This window comes from Schistocerca gregaria, chromosome 5 (genome assembly GCF_023897955.1).
Source record: "Schistocerca gregaria isolate iqSchGreg1 chromosome 5, iqSchGreg1.2, whole genome shotgun sequence".
NCBI lineage: Eukaryota > Metazoa > Arthropoda > Insecta > Orthoptera > Acrididae > Schistocerca > Schistocerca gregaria.
In genome coordinates, this window is record NC_064924.1 from 386,029,141 (window position 1) to 386,038,048 (window position 8,908).

Below are 8,908 nucleotides of genomic sequence, written 5' to 3' on the forward strand. Positions count from 1 at the left end.
GGACTAGCAGTATGAATAATGAAATACACACTGATGTGTCGAAACATTATGACCATTGCCCACAGCGACGCTGGATGGCGTCGCGGGCACATGACACGGTAACAAGAGTATGTAAGCGTAGCAGAACGGACGGTGATCACCCCAGCGAAGATATGGGCTGCTAATGAGGAAATTCATTGACAAAGTGTAGATTATATTACACAGAGCCTGTGAATGAGTACTTCGAAAACGGAGAAGCTGGTCGAATGTTCACATGCTACTGTCATGAACACCTACAGAAAAAGGCAGAAGGACTATGAATCTACCACTAGGCGCTAAAAGTTTGATCGTCCACAACTCTTCACAGAACGTGGGGTTCGGAATCTTGTCTTGTCGGAAGCTGCCGAAAGAGCAGAGTGCTGGTGCACGCACAAGTGCTTTGTAGCACACTGTTCATCGTACATTGTTGAACAGGGGGCTCCGCAGAATACAACCCCTAGGTGTTCATAAGTTGACCCAACGACTTGGCCAGTTACGATTGCAGTCGGGTTGGGACCTTCGGGATTCGACCATCGATCAATGTTAACGTTTTGTGTTACACTAGGTCAACGACCGTCTCCGTAAATGGCGTAATCGAAGTGAACGCCTGCTCCAAACGTGCAGTTCGCCACGGACACAGGCTGGTGGGAGCAGTATTATGGTATGGGAGACATTTTCCTGCTCTTGCGTGGGATACGTGGCAGTAATAGAAGACACTCTGATAGTTGTGAACCACTTATATCCCTTCATGCTTGATGTCCTCTGCTACGGCAATGGCATCTTTCAGCAGTATAATTGTCCATGTCTTGGAGCCAGAACTGTGGTATAGTGGTTTGAGAAGGATTCTGGTGAACTGACGCTGATGTCTCGGTGACCAAATTTGCATGATGTAAATCCTATGGAACCCACCTGTGTCACGCCATCGCCGGATACGCGAATCGGCGGCCCGTTATTTACGCAAATAACATGACCTGTGCATAGGTATCTAGTGCCATATACCGCCACAAACCTACCAACGAACTGTCGGACCCTTGGTACACAGAATCAGTGATGTATTCGTTCCAGAGACGAGAAAACAAGATATTAAGCAGATGGTCATAATGTTTTTTTTCATCAGTGTACATAAACAGTAAGTGGATGCCTGTTTTGCTTGAAAATGTTTAGTATGTACCTGATGCCAGATACCAGCGTTTTCTCTGTTCAACAAGTTGCTCAGCCTGGATACAATATGATATATGATGATATAAATTTTATCATTCGGTAGCGCAACGAATCAGTCGCAACTGGAAAACTTGTTGATTCAGTGTACATTATGAACATGCATATTTGTTATCCAGATTCACAAATAGAGATTCACTTGTCAACGTCAGAAGAACAATTAGAAGGGTGGCATGAGAGACATGATCATCAGCATCATGTACGAGATATACTCTCTCACTTTGGTACATCAGATAAATGTTCTGATATTATCTCGTTTTGAGGTGAATGTGAGTAGAGTACCAAGGCGAGTTTAGTGACAAAAGGTCCATTGTTTTCTTATTTAAAGAAACCGGCCACTTGTCCTAGCATACTTATGTAAACAAACCATACACTTGGGCCCTTATTTTTTTTGTTTAGGAAATAATTAATAGATTATAACTGTCATAATAATTTCAATTAATGGACTGTAGCTATCATTACAATTATCATAATTTATAGCCAACTTGGCAGGTGAGTATTGCACTTGTGTTCATGTTTATGCAGGTCTTACTTAACAGTCAAATGCTTTTAGTCTGAACTGATAACTTACATCATAAAAATGGTAATTTGTGAGCCTTCCCCCACTGGTGCAGCCTGCTCCTATTGGTCCAGACCCCTCTAGTGCCCCAGCGTCCTCAGAGGGAACTAGGCGTTTGTATTCTGCACCTTACATTAGCAACAACAGCAAATACCTTTGATATTTGGAAATTTCAAGTGTAGTATGGGTCCCAATCTTGTAGGCTTAGTCTTCGCAAATTTTTGGCAAAGTGTCACACTGAATGCCATTTTCTGCAACATATGATGCAATTTACAGTTTCCTTGCCTTTTACCGATTTTTTAAGAAGATGCATGTAATATGGGTTTCATCTTTACTTTACTGATTTTTTATAAGACAGCACATGTAAATATAGGATTCGCTTCTATTTTTCAGATTTTCTCCCTACTTTTCAAGAAGATACATGTTAATATGGGTTTTGATGCATTTTTACCGATTTTTTAAGAAGATGCACATAAGTATGGTGTATGGGACAATTTAGCCGATTTTTGAAGAATACGAAAGTAAATATTGGACTGTGAATGTTTAAAACTTTCCACACTGTATTATTTAGCAACAAACAAACTCCTGCTATGTACATTCTATTACCACACCACGGCTAAATATAGTTTTACCGAATTTTTCCCAGTGTTATACAAACAGCCACTTTTTTCAGGAAGTCACACATAAAAAATATAGGTTAAACAATCATCATAGCATGATAATTTAACAAATATGCACAGATCTTCACCATTACACAATTCTTTTTAGCAATAAATAAGCATCAGTTCTACATTTCACCTAAACGAACTTATCTCTCACAGTATTAGTGTGTGACGTCACTACCATGTCCCCAAACACTATGAATCAGACCTAAGAGAAGACTCTGGGTTTGTATTTCTTGTATGAGCATTGCGCAAAAATCGATCTTTGGCAACACATGATAGAGCTTTATGGAAATATGTTTCAGTTGGGTGGAATTACTGCCAGTGTAGAAATGTCACGAGGTGCGTTTATTGAGTATGATAAACCGTTTAAACCACCCACATCTGACTTCCTATTCTTCTATCCTTTACTCTCCTGTTCCTAGACCTACATTCCCCATGACATGCTAACATGTGATTATGTGTCTCATGTAATACTCTATTCCTTGGTTTTGGCAGCACTGCCACCCATAGTCCCAACTCATCCTGTATACAAAACTGTGACTGCGTACTAAACTGTTTATATTCACTCTCCACTTTCTCTGCTGTATGCCATTTCTTAAGCTCATCGCGTCCTTTTTGTAACACTGCTACTTTCCTACTTAATTGCCTGTGTTCCCAGTCTCTTCCCAGGTTTATGTACGACCTCAACATAAAACTCACTCAATCATACTGCCCATTGTGTCAACCTACTAGATGGTTCCCTCAACGCAAGCAAACACTTCAATGCTGCATGATCTGTTATCACTCGAAACTTTTTCCCACATAGTGAAGTAGATGAGTTTACAGTTAAAGCTCAACATTTCTTTCACAACGTGGAGTACTACTTCTCTGCTGAGTTCATTTGCCTTGGTGCGTAGGCTAATGGGCGCTCTACATACCTATTTCTTGATGCAACATACAACTAAGTGTATGGCTGGATGCATCACATAACAGAATGGATTCCTTATTGAAATTTGTAGGCACCAAAATCAAACTATGTGTAAAAGATTTCTTCAGTTTCACAAAAGTTTGTTGACAATCTTCTGACCAAGCAAATTTTCAACTTTATTTAGTAATTGTCTCAATTATCTGGCAACATCCACAAATCCTTCTCACAAATCTCTTACAATAATTTGTGACTCTAAGAAATGATTTTAGTTCCTTCATGAATCAGGTTCAGAAAATTCATGTATGGCTTTAACCAACATTGAGTCTGTCCTAACCGTATCCACACAAATCATGTGACCAAAGTATGCCACCTCAACCATCACATAGTTACACTACTCTGTTCTCAACCTTAAATTAGCGGCTCTCAGTCTTAAGAATACCTCCCTTAGGCTTTTTATTTGCTGCTCCATGTCACTTGCAAAGACGGTTATATCATCAAGATACACCATGCATTGATAATTTGAGTCCTCTGAAAACTCTGTCCGACAACCTCTGAAACATCATACATGTATTCTTTAACACAAAGGGCATCCTGAATAGATAGAGTCCCCACAGCGAAGGAAATGCTGTTTTCGGTCCATCCTCCTGAGCGACTTCTAGCTGATGATAACTAATCGTTATGTCCATTGTTGAAAAATACTTTCACTGTGCTAAATAATCTATTGTTTCTGTAATGTGTGGCAGTGGGTAGCCAATCGCTATACTTTTGGCATTAGGTGTCGTTAATCGCAACAAAACCTATATTTCCGTGATCCATCCGTTGATTTCTTGGGCACAACGACAATTCCGGCCCCTCGTGGGCTGCAAGCACCTTGGGACTCAGTATGGTATGTGGAAACAAGTGATTTATTTCCTGTTGGTACTCAGTGCTGTGTAATATGCGTAGGTGGCATTGGTCCTTTTGGGAAAAAAAACAAAGCTCTAAATTCCAACAGTAACTCTTCCATTCATTCCATATTACTTCCCATTAGGTGCTTCACTTTCACTCATAACGCAGTTTCAATGACTTTTGGCGTTTTTACATGGCCAATACCGCTTTTGTCCCACTCTTACTTCTCCAGGATATACACATTAATGAACAACAACCCCTGAAGTAATCTTGAATCCTCGGTCCTAAAATTATTCACAAACACAGCTATCTTTTCATTACCATTGATCTCTTGTATGCACACATAACCTGCCTGATCCAATACTCCATATTCTTCCAAATATTCCTCCATGCACAACACACCTAGCTGTAAGTTAGACTCAACATCAACCAAAAGTGATTTCCCAGTACTTTTAGGTACACAATAGTGTGAATCAAGTTTTAGTGTGATTGCTTAGGGTTCGAACGGTCTATCATACTCGATAAACTTACTTCCTGACATTGCTACAATGGCAGTGGTTTCACCCAACTCCAACGGAAACATTTTTCCATCAAGCTCAGACATGTGTTGCATAAGATCAATTTTCGCACAATGATGATGCAAGAAATCCAAACCCAGAATCATTTCACAGCCCCCACTCATGTGTGACACAGTCTCTACACAACATCTGAACCGAGCTTCACCCAGGCAAAAATTCAAAAATTTATGTCTACTGATCCCTATGGTGTGATATCTTTACCTCTCCCCCTCCCCCCCCCCCCGATTCTCCTCCACCCGCTCTATACTGTGGTGGTTTTCATTGCTTATGTTCCACCCGATGCCCACTGGAAACCGATACATGCGCCCCTATGTTTTCTCCCAGAGGAAGCTAAAGAACCCATCGTTGTACCAACGAGTATTTTCACCTGGTACAACAATTATTATTATTATTAGGTTAGATTGGTTAGATAGGTTTTGTAGAATATAAATTGCTTATTGCAAATTTGTGCAATGCTCGAATTAGTTCCATGATTAAATGAGATTTTGTTACACATATTGCCATCTCGCTGTGCGTTTAAGAACATGAGGCAGCTTGATACATCACTGGTCGCTGCAACTGGCTTCTGCAACACGTCTATGACTGGGTAGGTGGGGCGGGTGGGCGCCGCTTATACACAGAGGGTCATTCGCCCGTTTAGGATCAGATAGACATAACTACATTTTTGCTACTTTTGAGTCGTTAGTACCATAAGGTACACGGAATGAAGACCCACGTTTATGTGGTTTCCGGTTTAGTTGTCAACGTATCTACATTTTACGAAAGAGCTGATCCGTTTTTAGACCACAGGACCCAGTGTTAAATTTGTGAAACGGAACAGCTCTTACCTTTCTCTGTTCCTAACAGAACTGTTAGAAGTTGCTTTTCCCGCTACTTCTCTTTAGATGCATTGTCACCAATTCTCTGTGACAACAATGAAATGCGACTTCCTGACAAGGAAGATAAATATTATTTCAGTTGTGAATGGGTTTACAAACAAGTAGGAGCGCTATGGAGTACAGTGGAAGAAGGATGGTGAAAATCTGCTTAGAGAGGGAACAGAATTTAATGGAATCTTGTAAGTATTAGGACGTGTTTCTTACTGTATATATTTCGGTAGTAAGTACTATGATAATAATAATAATTATTATTGCTATTACTACTATTGTCATTATTATTATTATTTATATTCAAAGCTGAGGAAGGACGATATGTGGAGATGCTCAGGACATTCATTGGTTCAGATACAGATGATGATCCTTCCCATGAACAAGACAACAGTACAGATTCTGGAGGGTGGCGAAACAATTACTAGACACTATAGCAGTTCCAGTTAATTTTCTTTCCCCTTCCTCTGAACACTTCTCATGTTATTGTTACAGACAGCAGTGTTGAACAAGGAATGTCCCTTCTAAAGAATGTCACAAAAACTGCTGAGGATGCAACTAGTGCTCAAGTCAATCATCACAACCAGGATGCGGAAATTACAGATGAGAATGCTGGTATTGAGAACAGTAACAAAACAAGAAAACGAAAAAATTGTAGCGGTTAAGAAGGAATGGAAAAGAAATCAAAGAAAAATAAATTGACACCAAGGTAGGTCATACATTTCTATGAAGAAATCCTAAGTTTATGCAATAAATGTGAAGCCAAAATATTGCTTTAAATGTCCATGACAGTGCAGTAGTAAGTTTGCCGAGCAAGGCATACAAAATATCCATAGAGCCTACTGGGACCTTGGATCAGTTGAGCTTCAAAGGCACTATCTAAATAAGTTAGTGTAAGAAGAAGAGAAACAAAATGTGAGGACCAAATTGGATAACTCACAAAGGAAGAGGACCAAGAAATTCTATCTAATAAAGGGATTTGATAAGATTCAAGTATGTATGCAGTTTTTTCTCAAGACATTAGACAGTTCTGAAACCTTCTTAAGAAGTACTATTAAAAAAGAGATGAACATCATGTAATTGAGAAGGAGTGAAGAGGGTGCCATGAGCCAGGTATAAAGAAACCAGAAGAAAATGAAGAGGCTGTAATGAAACTCATTAAGAGTTTTTTATCCATTTTTCTCATTACAGGAGTAAAGAACGTACAGCAGATTATTTACCTGCCAATATGAGTATTAAGATAATGTATGAATTATATTGGGAACAATGTTATGAGGAAGAAAAGACAGTCGAGAAGTGAAAGAAATTGAGCTTTACTGGGAGATATTCACAAAGGAATTTAATCTGAATTTCTACAGGCCACGAAAAGATATGTGTGATTAATGTTTAAAATTTTCACACCATTCGGTTGCAGAAAAGGAAGACAAAGATTTTTAAAGAGAACAGGAAGAGCATTTGAAAAGGAAAGAAAGGCAAGGGAATTTAAGAACATTAAGAAAGTACGTGCAAGAAAAAGGCGAATTTGACTTAAATCCTGTGCTTTATTGCCCTAAAGTGAATGAAAAGGCAGTGTTCTATAAAAGAATGCCCTCTGTATACAATCTCACAGTTCATAATGTAGGAGGAAACATAAATGATTGCTACATGTGGAACAAGACAACAGCATAAAGGCGGTCCATAGAGGTGGCTTCATGCCTGCAGGATTTTTTGAAAAATCATGCACAAGGAAAACCGATAATCTTGTTTTCTGATACATTGAGAAGCACCCACATGCCTTGCTCATACTGAGGCATCAAGCAGTCAGCCCTGCAAGATGAGTGGTCTGCCAAGTGAGTGGAATCATTGTTATTTATCGAGTAACATGAACTCTAGTACTCACAATTAAGTTACAAGTTATTCTCCTGTTTGAATACTACGCAACGGAAACGCACATCCGACTATTAGTAATTTAGTAATTTACTGACTGTTCACTATGCAGTGGCAATACCACATTTTCTTTCTTATTTAATGGCTTTGATCAACATGATTCCATCGCACTGAATATGAATGGCGCACACATTATAAATTCTGGGTATCATGACAACATACTATTCGAAGGAAAAGGCCTCCAATCTTTTTCTTTTCACTATCTTATTTCTTCCGATAAATTCTGTAACCTAAACACACAAATTCTATACCCTACAACAATAACACATGAGAAATTCCGCCCAGTGGGCATGGCTTTGCAATGGTGATTCTCTATCCTATGGTCTCATAATTATTTAACGCTACAGCGCACTTTCTGGATAGAATGGTGGATCATTTGCTATATCTCACACCTCGACTCTCACACTCATCATCACGAAAATTTCCTCCAGACCAAGTGGTACAAAAAGGAACATGCATAACCCACTGCCTCTGAAACTATCTTGTTACTCTCCCATGCCAATCACATATACTTAAATTTCATGAAATACATCACACTGGGAACATAGAATACAAAGAATAGTCACAACATTATAATCACATCACTTTCAGCTTTCCCACTTCAATTAGTATTTACCCCAGTTTCACATGACACTGCCCCACTTCGTAACTTTTCTTTCCTACTATGAACTCTGGAGGATATAAGCATGTCTTCTTGCGCAATGCAAGCCAAGTGGCGTTGCTGGATAGACGGCTGACACACCTTGCTTCTCTTTCAGAGTATTATAGTTTGAATCAAGCGTCACACGGAAACATAACACGCAAAGTAATATTAAGAACATATTCATCACACACTCGAGTCCTCAACTGATACCAGGGACGAGTACTTCTCTTTATCCTTTGTCTCATACAGATTGAGACTCACACAGCACTCACAACGTGGAAGCACTCGTCTCTAATTTCAAGTCCTGCACACCCATTTCTTAAAAATTTCCAACTTACAGTACACACGCCAGTAATTCAGCTTAATTTAAGCACTCGGAAGTATTTCAACTTATTGCTTCATGTGGTTTCATTGTGACTGTTGGTCAGTTCCGAAGATTACTACGATTCCCTCAATATTACCTGCCTGACATTTAATTCTCCCCACAAAAGTTCCTGAAGTAGAGAAATTATTACTCCAAATTACTCTTAAGTATTTCATGTGTATACCATGTCTCCACCCTTTTGTCTTCACGGAGCACACCTAAGACAGGTCTTACCAACACAAGATCCAGGGGCAGAGTTCTGAAAACATGGCCGTT